The sequence below is a fragment of the Nicotiana tabacum genome, chromosome 23, assembly GCF_000715075.1.
Source record: "Nicotiana tabacum cultivar K326 chromosome 23, ASM71507v2, whole genome shotgun sequence".
Classification (NCBI taxonomy): Eukaryota; Viridiplantae; Streptophyta; class Magnoliopsida; order Solanales; family Solanaceae; genus Nicotiana; species Nicotiana tabacum.
The window spans coordinates 77,590,691-77,607,728 of NC_134102.1; the positions used below are offsets into that span (position 1 = coordinate 77,590,691).

A 17,038-nucleotide genomic window follows, 5' to 3' on the forward strand; every position below is an offset into this window, starting at 1 on the left:
TCCCGAAACCAAAACCCAAACCAGATATCAACAAAGTCAACTCTCGGTCAAACCTCTCAACCTTCCAAACCTTCAACTTTCCAACTTTCGCCAAAAAGAGTCAAACCAACCTACGGACCTCCAAATCAACATATGAACATATGCCTAAGTCCAAAATCACCATACGAAGCTATCGAAATCATAAAAACTCCATTCTGGAGTCGTCTACACAAACGTAAAACTCCGATCAACTCTTCTAATTTATGCTTCTAACTTTGAGACTAAGTGCCCCAATTCACCCCGAAACTTATCCAACCACCCTGTCAAGTCACATAACCACAAATGAACATAGAAGAGGAAATAAATAAGGGAATATGTATACAATATACAAAACGACCGACCGGATCATTACATTCTCTCCCTTGTAAAATAAATGTCCGTCCTCGAACGAGGATAGAGACATACTTGAAGTGCTGAAATGGTGAGGATAACGGCTGCACATAGCATGATCGGTCTCCCAAGTCGCCTCCTTGATCAGTGACCTGTCCACTGAACCTTTACAGAAGCAATGTTCTTTGACCTGAACTTACGGACTTCCTTTTCCAATATAGCCATTGGCTCCTAAACATATGTCAAATCCTTGTCCAATTGGACTGAGCTGAAATGTAATGCATGTGATGGATCCCTATTATGCTTCTAGAGTATAGTAGCATGGAACTCCGGGTGAACTGTCGATAAGCTGTAGGCCACCTCACCAACTCTATCAAGGATCTCAAAAGGACCAATATACCTAGGGCTCAACTTTCCCTTCTTCCCGAACCTCATCACGCCCTTCATAGGTTAAACCTAAAGCAAAACCCTCTCTCCCACCATAAATGCTACCTCATGAGCCCTCCGATCAGCATAAGTCTTTTGTCTAGACTGTGTTGTACGAAGCCGATCCTGAATTAACTTGACTTTCTCCAAGGCATCCCTAACCAAATCAATGCCTAACATCCTAGCCTCTCCCGGCTTAAACAAACCAAGTGGAAAATGACACTGCCTCCCATATAAGGCCTCATAAGGAGCCATCTGAATACTCGATTGGGAGATGTTGTTGTAGGCAAACTCTACAAGCGGTAAGAACTGATCCCATGAACCCCCAAAATCCATAACACATGCACATAGCATATCCTCTATGATTTTAATGGTGCGCTCGGACCTCCCGTCTATCTAAAGGTAAAATGCTATACTCAACTCAACCCGTGTGCCTAACTCACACTGTACGCCTCTCCAGAAATGTAAGGTGAACTGTGTGCCTCGATCGGAGAAAATGGACATGGCACACCATGAAGACGAACAATCTCAGCGATATAGATATGAGCCAGTTGCTCTGAAGAATAGGTAGTCACCACCGGAATGAGATGTGCCGACTTGGTCAACCTGTCCACAATGACCCATATTGCATCGAATTTCTTCGAAGCCCATGGGAGCCCAACAACAATATCCATGGTAATACGCTCCAACTTCCACTCGGTAATCTCAAGCCTCTGAAGCAAACTCCAGGCCTCTGATGCTCATACTTTACTTGCTGAAAATTCAAACACCGATCCACATATGCAACTATATCTTTCTTTATTCTTCTCCACCAATAATGCTGCCTCAGATCCTGATACATCTTAGCAGCACCCGTATGAATGGAATACCGCAAATTGTGGGCTTCCTCAAGGATCAACTCATGCAACCCATCCACATTGGGCACACATATCTGACCATGCATTCGAAACACCCCATCATCTCTAATAGAAACCTCCTTGGCATCAACATGTTGTATCGTATCCTTAAGGACAAGCAAATTGGGGTAGCCATACTCACGCGCTCTGATGTGCTCATACAAAGAAGACCGAGAAACCACGCAAGTAAGAACCTGGCTAGGCTCTGAAACATCTAACCTCACAAATTGATTGGCCAAAGCTTGAACGTCCAATGCTAGCAGTCTCTCAACCACAGGAATATACGCAAGGCTACCTATACTCTCATCCTTTCTACTTAAGGCATCAACTACCAAATTAACCTTCCTAGATGATACAAAATGGTGATATCATAGTCTTTTAACAGCTCTAGCCACCTCTACTGCCTCAAGTTTAGATCCTTTTACCTAAACAAATGTTGTAAACTTCAATGATCTGTGAATACCTCACAGGGCACACCGTTGAGATAGTGCCTCCAAATCTTCAATGCATGAACAATAGTTGCCAACTCTAAATCATGAATGAGGTAGATTGTATCAAGACATAAGCATAAGCAATCACCCCACCTTTCTGCATCAAGACTCACTCGATGTGAATCCACGAAGCATCATAATAAATTGTATATGAACTTGATGCTGACGGCAAAACTAGAACTGGTATTTGTGCATGTGTTAAGATTCTGAAAGCTCTCTTCACACTCGTCGGACCACGTGAATGGAGCACCCTTCTGAGTCAACCTGGTCAAAGAAGTTGTGAAGGATGAAAACCCCTCTACAAATGGCGATTATAACCAGCCAAGCCTAGAAAACTCCGGATCTCAGTAGCAGAAGACAGTGTAGGCCAACTCTCAACTGCCTCCACCTTATTTGGATCTACCTTAATCCTCTCATTATACACCACGTGACCCCAAAACACCATCGAATCAAGTTAGAATTCACACTTGTAGAATGTTGCATATAACTTCTTCTCCCTCAAGGTCTGGAGCACTATCCTCAACTGATTCTCATGATCCTCCCGGCTACGAGAAATTACCAAAATGATGCCAATGAACACGATGACGAATGAATCAAGATATGGCTGGAATACACCAATCATTAAGTGAATAAATGTTACCGGGGTGTTGGTTAGCCCAAATGATATCACTAGAAACTCGTAGTGACCATACATAGTCCTAAAAGTAGTCTTCCTGATATCCGGATCTTGAATCTTTAGCTGGTGATACCCTGGCCTCAAATCAATCTTCGAGAATAATCTAGCACCCTGAAGCTGGGCAAATAAGTCATCAATGCAGGGTAGTGGGTACTTGTACTTGACTATAACTTTGTCCAACTGCGTATAATCAATACCTATCCGCATAAAACCATCCTTCTTCTTCACAAAACAAATCGGAGCACCCCAAGGTGAAACACTCATCCAGATGAAACACTTATCGAGCAACTCCTGAAGTTGTTCCTTTAACTCCTTCAACACCACTGGTGCCATACAATATGGTGGAATAGAAATGGTCTAAGTGTCAGGCACCAAATCAATACCACAATTCATATCCCTATCGGGCGGCATGCCAGGTTGGTCTGCTGGGAACACATCTGGGAAATCTCTCACTACCGAAAATGACTCAATTGTAGGAGTATCAGCACTGACATCCATCACAAAGGCTAATTATGCATCACGCCCCTTCGCAACCATTCGTTGTGCCTTAAGAAAGGACACAACCCTTCTAGGAATATAATCTAATGTACCCCTCCACTCCAACCGCGACAAAAGATCACTTCAAAGTCTACCATACCGAGAAACAATAGATCAACTCTGGTCTCATAACAACTAACAGTGACTAAACACGATCGATAGACACTATCTACAATAATAGAATATCCCATAGGTGTGGAAACATATACATGAGCTCTCAAAGAATCACGGGATATATCCAAATACGGAGTAAAGTAGGATGACACATATGAGTAAGTGGAACCCATATCAAATAAAACTAATGTATTCCCATGACAGACCAGAACAATACCTGTGATGACAACATCCGATTCAACCTCCCCCGACCTACCAGGAAAAGCATAGAATCAAGCATGGCCTCCTCTTCTAGGGCGACCTTTACCTGCCTGACCTACACCCTAGCTGGCGGCGCATGTGGAACGGCAACTGGAGCAGTAACCATGGCCTGTGGACCCGGTGGAATCTGTGGAGACTCTATAGTCTATGGAGGTGCACCCCTCCTAAGTCTAAGGCAGTCCCTCACCATATGTCTGAAATCACCACACTCGAAACAAGCTCTCGGTGGGCGTGGCTGCTAAGACTGACTCTGACCTGGTCGGCTGGACTGACCGTTGAAGGCACCCCGCGTAGGAAGTGTACTGGAAAGGGCTTGTGCATAAGAGACAGCTTGAGACCTCTGAATAGCCGAGGCACTGCTAGTAGTTGGAGGTGCAGAATGAACTGGGCATCTCACATAGCCTTTTCCATGATGGGCTGCAATCGGGGCACGACCACCGCTATATCTTCCAGAATCTCAAGGCCTCTTGGCCTCCCTATGCTCCCTCTCTTAGCCCCACATACCTCTATACTCCAGGAAATTTCTACAACCTGCTGACATGGAGTATCTATCTCCAACTCTCATGCCATGACAAATCTAAAACCATAACTAAGCCCCTCGATAAATCTGAAAACTCTCTCTTTGAATGTAGAAACTAAGGCAGGTGCATGTCGAGACAACTTATTGAATTTGATAGCATAATCTGCCACAAACATATTTCCCTTACACAACTGCTCAAACTCTGTGTTCCATGCATCCCGAAGGGTTAGAGGAACAAACTTCATCAAGAATATCTCAGAAAACTGAGCCCAAGTGAGTGGGGCTACATCCACTTGCCTACCCCCTTCGTAAGCCTTCCACCACCCATACGTTGCGCCTAACAGTTGAAATTTAGTAAAAGCAACTCCGCACACCTACACAATACCTATGGTGCAGAGAATTCGGCGGCACTTCTCTAGAAAATCTTGCACATCCTCGGTAGTTGTGCCACTAAAAGTAGGAGGATCATAGTTGTGCCACTAAAAGTAGGAGGATCATACTTCTTGAACCTCTCGAGTCTCCTATGCTTCTCCTTAGATGTCGTTGCCCTGACCTCAAACTGAACCGGAATAACTAGTTGTGCTGGCATGACACGCCAAACCTAGTCAAACACAGTAGTCTGAGCTTCTCCTCCAGCCTGAGATGTAGCTGGAGCAACCGGGATCAATCCCACCTGGGCTAGAGTACTAAACATGCTCAAAAGTGTACTAGGGTCTCCTGATGTCCAGAGGTGACAACAGGCTCCTCAGGTGCCTGTCCCCCCAAGTTGAGCTATAGGTGGCTCCTCAGTCACTGCTCAGACAAGTGCTCTAGCTGTAGCATGTGCCCCTCCTCGGCCTCTACCTCGGCGTCCGGCCTCGCACAGCTATAGCAAGGGGCGCGAATATCTGATAATTTGATCCAACAATGTGTGTCCTCACCATCAGTGAGAGAATCGAAAGACAAAGACTCAAATTTTGAAATCAACAAGTTCGCATGATAAGGAATCAAAGAAGTGAATTTTCCTAATGGTTCTGTATTCTCTCGAAGATAAGTACAAACATCTCTGTACCGATCTGCAAGACTCAACTAACCTTACTTCTGAATCGTAATACCTATGAACCTGGTGCTTTGATACCAAAATGTCATGTTCCCATATTCCCACCTTAGGATGTTGTGATGGCAGCTAGTCTCTTAGAATAGATAAGCCTAACATACATACATAATTAACAGAAGTAACAACTTAGATAACAATTTAAATTGTTAAACTATTGTAATAAAACTCAAACAATACATCTATCAAGAAACTCCCAAAACTCGGTGGAACTAAGTCATAAGATCTATAGAGAGTGCACTAATAATCTATAAATACAATACTCTTTTGAACAGGAATTAAACAGTAATACAACTAAAAATAGAAGGTGACTTCGAGGCCTACGAATGTCGATCAAGTGTACCTTGAAGTCTCGAGAAATAGCTGGTCTATCACTAGCGTCCGGCACAAGCGGATGTACCTGGATCTACATAACAATGTGTAGAAGCGTAACATGAGTAAAACACAACAGTAACTAGTAAGTATCAAGCCTAACCTCGGTAGAGTAGTGACGAGGTCGGGTCAAGACACCTACTAGGACAAGAAAACTGAAAAAAAATATAATATATTCTAATGACGGAAAAACTAGGAGATGAATGACAACAAAGCAGTATACTAATGTAGGATAGTAACAGAATTTAAGGCAATAAAGGAAACAAAAAGTGAACACATGATATGAACAACAAGTAATCAAATACGGACAATTACAAGTAAGAAAAATGAAGAGATAATAAAAATTGTTCTACCAATAACACATTTTATCATAAAATATACATCAAGAATCACAACCGAGGTACCATGCCTCACAATCTCATTTCACAAGTCACAATCACCATCTCCCTTATATCACCGCGTGAGCCTTACATTTATTTTGAAAATATTTTTTTCGAAATAGCTACATGCATTCTAACCCAATTATCTCACCGTATGGCTTCAAGTAATTCCCTTACTAGCAACATGTGTATAAATCCCACCTTATCTCACCACATGCGTATCAAACCTATCATTATACCACTGCATGCGTATGCCACAACACTCACCAAAATCAATAATACAAATATTACCGTAATATAGCCTACGGCTCAATCACAATGTGAGCAAGAATCTCAATAATAACAAAATGAATGATAAATACTAAACGAGGAAGGATATCTTAATAATTAACAACTTCAACCTCAATGCATTAATAGCTTTCACAACTTCAACTTCAATAACTCAAAATGAAGGTATCCCCACGAAATGACAACTTCCAATAAGAATAATTCAACAATAACGAAGTAACAAGGCAATAAGAGAGGTATCAATTTCAACTAAAGCATATAATAGCAAACTTAAAAATAAATGATAGAACATGTACTAACAACGTCAATTAGAGCATGTGAAAATAAATTTAACAATGAAAGATATAACATGTTAAGACAATTTCAATTAAATGCATGGAAGCAACAAAAGAGTCTAAACTAGTCAAAATACCATATATAAGACTGTGTACACACTCGTCACCTCATGTACACGTTTTTCACATAATTCAAATAACACATCCAACCCAAATCCTAAGGGGTAGTTTCCCCCATACAAAATTAAACAAGATACGTACCTCTAACGAGCAAAATCAATCCACTAATAAGCCCATTCCGCGCAAATCAATCTCTGAACGGCTCAAATCTAGCCAAAATAACTTAATACAATAAATAAAAACTATTGGAATGGATTCCAAATGATAAAGCTAAGGTCTTTAACAAAAATAAAAAATTCAACAGTCAACACAAAAAGTCAACTCCGAGCTCGCACCCCAAAACCTTGCAAAATTCACAAATTCCGAACACCCATTCAATTACGAGTAAACCATACTAATTTCATCCAATTCCATCCACAATTCGACCCTCAAATAACAAAATCTCATTCTCCAATGCTATGGTCTAAAATCCCAAAATTTCAATTCAAATTCACATAAACTAGGTATAATAATCAATGGGTAATCAATATTTATCAACAAAAGTGATTAAACTTCACTCACCTCTCCAATTGTAGCAAAACCCCTCTCAAAACTCGCCCTTAGCCGAGTTCCAAATCTCCCAAAATGAGAAAATACTCTAACCCTTCGAACATAACAACCTGCCGTAGAATTCGCACCTGCGGTCCAAGTATCTGCTTCTACCGTCAAAATTGTGCATTTGTGCACTTCACTTAAATTCTGCATCGTCGCTTGCGGAAAGTCTCTGCATCTGCAGTCCTAGGCTTGACTGCCCTTTTTCGCTTCTACGATCCCTTATTCGCATCTGCGAGCTCGCAAATATGGTCAACCCTTCGCATCTGCGACCTTCACCGGCCCCAGCCAAACATACAGCTCCGACCAAATGGCTGCTCCTGCAGCGTCGCACCTGCGGAAACTCCTTCGCAGGTGCGATTGCACCAGAACTTCCCTGCTTCAGCATTTCATTAAGGTCCAAAAGGATCCGTCAACTACCCGAATCACACCCGAGGCCCCCGGGATCCCATCCAAATATGCCAACAAGTTCTAAAACACATTACAGACTCACTCGAAACCTCAAATCACATCCAACAACACCAAAATCACGAACCGCACACCAATTCAAACCTAATGAAACTAATAAACTTCCAACTTCTAAAACTAATGACGAACCATACCAAATAAACTCTGAATGACCTCAACTTTTGCACAGTAGTCCCAAATGACACATAGGACCTACTCCAACTCCCAGAACTAAAATCCAAACCCGATATCAACAAAGTCAACTTTTGGTCAAACCTCTCTACCTTCCAAACCTTCAACTTTCCAAATTTTGCCAAAAATCCTCAAACCAACCTACGGACCTCCAGATCAACATCCGGACATACGCCTAAGTCCAAAATAATCGTACAAAGTTATCGAAATCATCAAAAATCTATTTCGGAGTCGTCTACACAAAAGTTAAACTCCGGTTAGCTCTTCCAACTTAAGCTTCTAACTTTGATACTAAGTGTCACAATTCACCCCAAAATATTTCTGAAACCAATCCAACTACCCCAACAAGTCACATAACCATAAATAAATATCAAAGAGGAAATAAATAGGGAAACGGGGCTATAATATACAAAATAACAGGTTGGGTCGTGACAAAGATTCTATTGGTTCTATTTCCCAATTACCTTTTTTAACACCTTATTATTACAATTTATAGCATTGAAATGCTGGGTTTTCAACAAACATGCCTATTACCCATATTCCTACTGCAATTCTACCGATTGGGCCTACTTACCAGCATAACATGCTCAATCACGTTGAAGCTACGTCAAACAGATCACCAATTAGAAAAATGACCAATTTCGTATCCTATTTTGATGAACTAAAAAGAACAATTAGAATTAACAACTAAACAAACCTAAGACCCATGTTAATAAATTTAACTATCATGTAATTCATTCATTTGAACTGGAGATAAAAGACAAACAAAATAAAACAAGCAGGTAAACTAAAAAGGCATAAGAATGAAATTACCAAAAGGAAACCAATCGTCAGCACGAAAATTAAAATTATGGAAAGAATCTGGGCTCCCAAAATCTGTCGCTTAAAAATCGATCAAGGTTTTATGACCAATGAATACTTGTTCAACCATTTGGTCGAATAAGTACTTCATTGGTCAGAAACCTCTAAGGGTTTGAAGTTTTGACCGAAAGAGAATAATGGAGAGTTGTGAGTGTTCTGGCCAGTTAAAGACGAGTTGACCGACCTCCGACGACCGATAAATGAATCAAACCTCACACCAACTGATAGCTCTTGACAATAGCCTTCGATTGATGTACGATTCAACCTCACAAGTTACCGAATCGGTCCAGAAATATAAAAGGGGAAGTTTTGATGTTCTTGAATTTTTCAGATCCACTAATCGTGGAGTTTGGATAGGTTTTTGAGAAAATGGTTGATGGATTAGGGATGAGGAAGGGGTGAGTATTATATGGTGAATAATTTGGGCCGTTTGGAGGTGATCCGCCGTCGTGGGGCGATTTTCGGTGATTGTCAATGGTGGTCAACGTGGCGGCGAGTGGTGATGAAGTAGTGCTAGGTGGCGGAAACGATTTCCAACTGTTCAGTAGAGGAATTGGGGGCGGGGAGTTAGGTTTGATTGTAAAGATTGAATTTTTAACATTTACTTTTATTAAAAATGGGTAGATGTGGTCCGGTGGGTAAGGCCGTTTGGACCGGGTCACAAGCGGATTGGGTATGAGTTTTGGGCTAGGCAACAAAAGCTGTTAGGCCAACATAACTAGCCCAAACCTTTAAAAACTCTACAGCTTATTCTCTTCTTGTTTAAATTTTTAAAACTAACCATCTATTCTAATTAGAACAAATTTTGCAAAAGTAACCCAACTATCCAATTTTCGAATTGATTAATTAATTAACTAATTAATACTGTAAATTAAGGAAACTAACTAATTTAAACCTAAAAATGCTAAAATGCAAAATCGGTAATGTTTTTTTTGTGATTTCTATTTTAACAATACTTTTAACACATAATTAAATCCTAACATGCAATTAAAATCCTAAAGTACACCAAATGAAAGACAACAAATGTTTTTTTAATGATTTTATAATTTAAAATATTTCTAAATATGCATAAAATTCAAATAAATGCAAAACAAGTCAAAATAAAATAGAGAAAAACTCCAAAAATTCTATAAAAGTAATTAAAACTATTTCGGGCTATTTTATGAGCATTTTATGCATACGGCAAAAATTATGTGCTCATAGAATTAGCCCAACCCGCATGCTTTAACCCATGACAGTGCATATACATTCATCACCTCTCATATACGCCATCCACACACATAGTTCAGGTAGCAAATTGACCAAACAAGTCCTAATTTCCTCAAGTCAAAGTTAAACCGACACTTACCTTTTTCTGCAAGCATGCCTCCAAACCAATCAAATCTAGTTAATTATCTATCAAACAATCAAAAATAAGATTTAGAAACTTCCCACTAATGAAAATGATTCAATATTTAGATTAATTGAACAGATCAACAAAAGTCAACCCTGGGCCCGCTTGGTCAAAATCTGAGATTCGGACCAATTCAAGATTATTCATTTACCCTCGAGCCCGGTTATGTGATTTGTTTCGAAATTCGACCTCAATTTGAGGTCCAAACCTCACTTTTATAAAATTCCTAAATTCAACCTCGAATTTCTACCTTGAATTCATAGATTTGATGCTAGAAATTCATGAAAAGTAGTTGCAATTGATTGAAAACTAGTTAACGATGCTTACCAATAAATTTGGGAAGAAAAAGCTCTTCAAAAATTACCTCTAGAATGTTTAGGGTTGAGAAATTGTGTAAAATGAGCTAAGTCCCGATTTTTCCCTCTTTTACTCAACTGCAGACGTCGCAATTTCTTGTTGGCAATTGCGATACACGAAAATGCAAAACATGCGATCAGTGCATCATACCGCTAGACGTCGTAAATGCGAAATAAATCTTGCAAATCGATTAGCTCCTTCATCGCAAATGAGATCTGAGCTTCGCATTTGTGAAGCTACCAACCCCCGGCTCAAGTCACAAAAGCGACTCCAAGGTCGCAAATGCGATCACCCACAGTCTGAAAATGCGGCCATATCTTTCGCATTTGCGATGTCAACATACCTCCCCAAATATCGCATTTGCGAATCCGACTTTGCAAAAGTAGGACTCGTAATTGCGAACAGGTCATCGCAAATGCGAGACCTGCAGACCTGAAATGCTAGCATAATACATCATAAATCCCAAAATCATTCTGCAATGCACCAGAAACTCACACGTGCCCCCAGGCTCAAAACCAAGCATGCACACAAGTGTAATAATATTAGAAAAACTCGCTTTGCTAACTCAAATCATCAAAATAACATTAAATAACAAGAATCGATCATCAAAACTCAAGATCTCAACTTGAAAACTCAATTTTCACAATCTTTCACATAATGCGCTGAAACGCGTTCGGGTCACTCGGGGCCCCGACCAAACATGCGTACAAGTATGATAACATCATATAAACCTACCAGAATCGTTAAAACATCAATCTGAGGTCGTTTACCAAAAATGTTGACCATGGTCAACCCAAACTAGGGGTGGGCATAGTTTGGGCAAACCCGAAAACCAAACCAAAATTTGATTTTTTGGATTTATGGTTTGGATTTTTGGATTATGGATAGGATTTTGGATTTGATTTTTAAAATATATAAATTTCGGATTTGATATTGGATTTGGTACTTCGGATTTTTGGATATCCAAAAATCCAAAGTTTTTATACTATATATTTATTCCATTATCCATATGTCAATAATAATAAGTTCAATACCCTACTCATTAGATACTATCTCATATGTTCAATATAAATTACTAAGTTACTATCACAATACTTTCTATTTTGACATAGTTTTACTATTACTACTTCTTATCGACCGTATTAATGTCTCTTTTATATTTCATTGATATTACTTTCATTACTTAAATACTTTATTTGGATGGTTGCAGTGAGAATGAGGAACTTTTTGGGCAATTTAACATGAGTACCTCATTTGGATATTTATTTTTGTAAAAAAGAAGAAAGATCTCAACTTATAAGCTCAAAATCGAAAATTTAAAATATCGAAACTGATTAATCTGAAACCGAACTTTAAAAATCCAATCTAATCTGAGCTTATTTGGATTGGATTTGGATTGTCATTTCTTCAGTCGAAAAATCAAAAATCCAAACCAAAATTTTCCAATTCAATCCGAACTCCCACCCCTAACCCAAAACGTATTTTAAGTAAAAAATCAATTTTTCTTCAAACTTTTAGGTAAAAGCTTTCCGAAAAGCGATACGGAGCATGGACGCAAATTAAGAAACATCAAATTAAGTTATGAGAGGCCTCATAACACAAAAATTAAGGCAAGTACTCAAAACGACCTATCTGGTCGACACATTTTCTACCTCTAAAAGAAACGATCATCCTCAAACGTACATAGAAAGTACCTAGACTTGGTAAAAAGGTGGGGGTATCTACTCTGGATATCGGACTCAGACTCTCACGTAACCTCCTCGATCAGCAGACCGCTCTATTGAATTTTCACAGAAGGATAACTCGTAGATCTCAACTTGTGAACTTGCCGATCTAGAATAGCCATCGACTCTTCCTCATATGCCAAAGTTTCATCAAGCTGCACTGTGGTGAAGTCTAAAACATGTGATCTATCCTCATGGCACTTCCTATGCATGGAGACGTGAAATATCGTATGTACCCCTGCTAGGCTAGAAGGCAATGCAAGCCTGTAAGCAACCTCCCCAACTCTATCCAACATCTCAAATGGGCCAATAAACCTCGAGCTCAACTTGCCCTCCTTCCCAAATCGCATCACACCTTTCATAGGCGACATTCGGAGAAGAACCTTCTTACTCGCCATGTAGGCTACATCTCGAACCTTCCGGTTCGCATAACTCATTTGCATGGATGGAGCTGTACGAAGTCGCTCCTAAATCACCTTAACCTTCTCCATAGAATTACATACCAAATCAGTGCCCATTAATCTAGCCTCCAGGCTCAAACCAACAAATCGGCGAAAGCCATCGCCTCCCATATAAGGCCTCGTACAGAGCCATCAGGATGCTCTACTGATAGTTGTTGTTTTAGGCAAACTCTGATAGAGGTAAAAACTGGTCCCACTGACCCCTGAAATCCATAGAGCATGCTCGCAACATGTCCTCCAATATCTGAATAGTACACTCTGATTTTCCATTCGTCTGAGGAAGAAATGCGGTACATAGATCGACCCGCGTGCCCAACTCACGCTAGACGACCCTCCAAAAATGCAATGTGAACTGCATGCCTCGGCCAGAAATAATAGAAATGGTCATGTCGTGCAGGCGAATAATCTCCCAGATGTAAATATGAGCCAACCGCTCTGAAGAATAAGAAGTAATCACCGGAATGAAGTGTGCGGTCTTAGACAACCAACCCACAATAACCAGTATGCGTCATATTCCTTAAGGTTCGTGGTAAACCTACCACAAAATACATGATGATGCGCTCCCACTTCCACTCCAGTATCTCCAATCTCTGAGTCAAACCACTTGGTTTCTGATGCTCGTACTTCACATTTTGACAATTTAAATTTTGAGAGACATAAGAAACAATATCTTTATTCATTGTCCGCCACCAATCATGATGTTTTAAGTCACGGTACATCTTCGTGACAAATAGGTGAATGAAATAGCGTGAACTATGACCCTCATCAAGGATCAACTCTCAACCCATCAATATTTGGAACACATATCGGGCCCTGAAGCCGCATAACACCATCATCACTTATCACAACCTCCTTGGCACCATCCTGTTGCCTTTTATCCTTTAACACCAACAAGTGAGGATCATCGAACTGGCGAGCCTTGACATGCTCCAACAATGATGACTGTGCCACAACACAAGAAAGAACCCCGCTATGCTCCGAAACATCCAACCTCATGAACTGATTGGCCAATATCCGAACATCCATGGCTAGTGGCCTCTCAAATACAGGTAAATATGCCAAACTTTTCATGCTCTCATCCTTCTTACTCAATGCATTGGCCACTATATTGACCTTCTCCAAATGATATAATATGCTGATATCATAGTCTTTCAACAACTCTAACTATCTCCGCTTCCGCAAATTAAGGTCTTTCTGCTTGAACACGTGCTGGAGACTCTGATGGTCGGTATAGACCTCACATGGAGCGTCGTATAGTTAGTGCCTCCAAATATTCAGTGCGTGAACAATGACTGTCAACTCTAAGTCATGCACAGGGTAATTCTTCTCATGAACCTTCAACTACAGATACGTGTAGGCAATCACCCTAATGCCCTGCATCAACACAGCACCAAGCGCAATATGCGATGCATCACAATGCATGGTGTAAGATCCCAAACCCGCAGGAAATACCAATATTGGGTTATAGTCAGTGCAGTATTGAGCTTCTGAAAACTTATCTCACACTCGTCGGACCATCTGAAAAGAGCACCCTTCAGGGTCAAATTGGTCAATGGGGCTGAGATAGATGAAAACCCATCCACGAACGGGCGATAATAACCCGCCAAACGTAAGAAGCTCTAAATTGCTCTCGAAGAGATAGATCTAGGCCAGTTCTGAGCTGCCTCAATCTTCTTCGGATCTACCTTGATGGCCTTGGAAGATACAATATGGCCTAGAAAGGCAACCGAGTCCAACCAGAACTCACACTTCAAAAACTTGGCATATAAGTGACGATCCATCATAGTCTAAAGTACGATCCAAAGATGTTGCTCATGCTCCTCTCGGATGTGGTTGTAAACCAAAATATCATTAATAAAGATGAACATAAATGAATCGAGATAGGGCTTGAACACCCGGTTCATCAAATCCATAAAGTTTGTTTGGGCATTGATCAAGCCAAATGACATCACCAAGAACTCATACTGACCATACTGAGTCCAAAAAGTCTTAGGGGCATCTGATCTCCACTTCTCGGACGACCTCTAACTTGATGGCCTCCACCTCTAATGGTCGGACCACCACCTCAGGCTGCCTGACCTCTGCCTTTAGCTGGCTGAGCCGGTGCTAGAGCAATCGGTACCCGAATCATGGCATGAGTACCCTGCTGTGGCCTACTGCTCCTCAATCTAGGACAGTACCTCCTGATATGACATGCGTCGTTGCACTCAAAGCAACCGCACGGCTGGCATAACTGTTGCATTTGAGATGATCCTTGATGACCCGAATGACCACCATAATAACTCTGTAGTGGTGGTGCACTAATAGGAGCTGAAGGTGTACTGAATATTAGCTGCTCAAAACTACCCATACGTACCGGGACCACCTGAAAAACCATGAGACACCTGAAGTGCTGACTAAACCAACCTGGTAGGATAGCCAGTACCAATTAAACCCCTACTTTAAGAAGAGGCACCACTGAAACAACCAAAATGATGAGGCCTCTTCTCAGATGTTGCCTCTCTGCCCTAGCCACAAATCTTCTCGATCCGCCTAGCAATCTCTACAACCCATGTAAAGGAGATATTATCCTCTGTCTCTCTGGCCATCTGTAGCCTGATACCATAAGTAAGGCCATCTATAAATCTCCTCACCATATCCCTCTCATTCGGGATCGGGATAGCTCTATGGCATGATAGATCCACAAACATAGTCTCGTACTAAGTAACAGTCATACTACCCTACTAGAGGCGCTCGAACTGGCTATGGAATTCCTCTCTCAGGGTGAAGGGGATCAACTTCTCTAAGAATATCTGTGAGAACTGATCCCAAGTGAGAAGAAGTAAAACTGTTGGTCTGCCATGAACATACTCCTTCCACCACTTCTTGGTGTAGCGATGCATCTGAAAAACTGTGAAGTCAACTCCATTAGACTCCACTATACCCATGTTGCACAATAGCTCATGGCAACAGTCCAAGAAATCTTAAGGGTCCTCAGAAGGTGTACCACCAAAATTTATAGAGAATAACTCGGTGAATCTATCAAACCTCTTCAATACCTCTGATGACATCGCAGGACAATTCCTGGACTGTGTACCAATAATAGGATGAACTGCTCCAATAGTTAAACCTAGTGGAGTCTGATATCCGTGAGCCACCTGCTCTAGAGTGTGAGTAGTAGGAGTCTGGGCTCCTCCCCCAGCCTGAGAGACGGCTGGTGCTACAGGAAATACACCGAACTTGGCCCGCTCTCCCTAAGACCGACCAGGCGGACTAGAGCGTCATGAAGTATGGGGGTGGCAATGACCCCTCTGGGACCTGAGCTAGTCCAATTGGTACGGCCAGAACAGGGATCTCCTCCTCCTGCTCGATCTAAGGCTCTGCAATAAGTGATGCTGCACGGGCTCTAGGATGAGCTCTGCCTCTGTCTCTAGCTCTATCTCGGCACCGGCCTCTACCTGTGATAATGGCTGCAACATGTGGATGTTGTGCATGTCCTCACCCTCTGTGAGAGAATAAGAACAGAATGATTCAAACTTCAGCGATATAATAAAGTCGCATGATAGATAAAGAAAAAGTGACATTTCCTAAAGCCTTATATCCTCTAGAAGATAAGTACATATGTCTCCATACTGATCCTCCAGACTCTACTAAGCTTGTTCATGACTCGTGAAACCTAGGAAACCTAGTGCTCTGATACCAACTTGTCACAACCAAAACTCCCAACCATGGGGCCGTGATGGCGCCTAACATCCACTTGCTAGGCAAGCCAACGTTATCTAAAGAATTAACCAATTTCAACTATTTAAAAGCAGAATAATGATAATTAACGATTTATAAACTCTGAAATATATAAAATAATTACATAAGTAGCGCAGCCTATACCAATCCCAAAACTTCAGAGTCACAAGTACATGAGCGACTAGAATACTACAAATGTGGTATGAAATATTGGCTTGCCTAGACTCATTCTGCATGACTTTTCTCTAGGTGCATGTTTAGCCAAGAGAGGCTAACTTGCACCAACGATGGGAAGATGGAGGAAACACGAGGCACCAGGGAGCTCGATGATTACACCAGCGAATGATTTACAGAATGCTTTTACTCCAATGATATTTGAGAGCTTTTCCCAACTCAATTTCAACCGATTAGGGAAGATAGTGAAATTAGCGTCAAAAATGAATTTAACAGTGAAAACCAAATTGTGATGGAGTC

At 41.1% G+C, this 17,038-nt stretch overlaps 1 long non-coding RNA gene across 1 annotated transcript; it reads right to left on the reverse strand.

Moving 5' to 3' along the window:
- Positions 1 to 5,473: 5,473 nt before the first annotated feature.
- Positions 5,474 to 9,499, reverse strand: LOC107759190 (uncharacterized). The gene is made up of 3 exons (XR_001642118.2): positions 8,862 to 9,499; positions 6,960 to 7,027; positions 5,474 to 5,789 (listed from the first exon to the last, which is right to left on the reverse strand). It is a non-coding gene; the product is annotated as an uncharacterized LOC107759190 (long non-coding RNA).
- Positions 9,500 to 17,038: the final 7,539 nt, after the last annotated feature.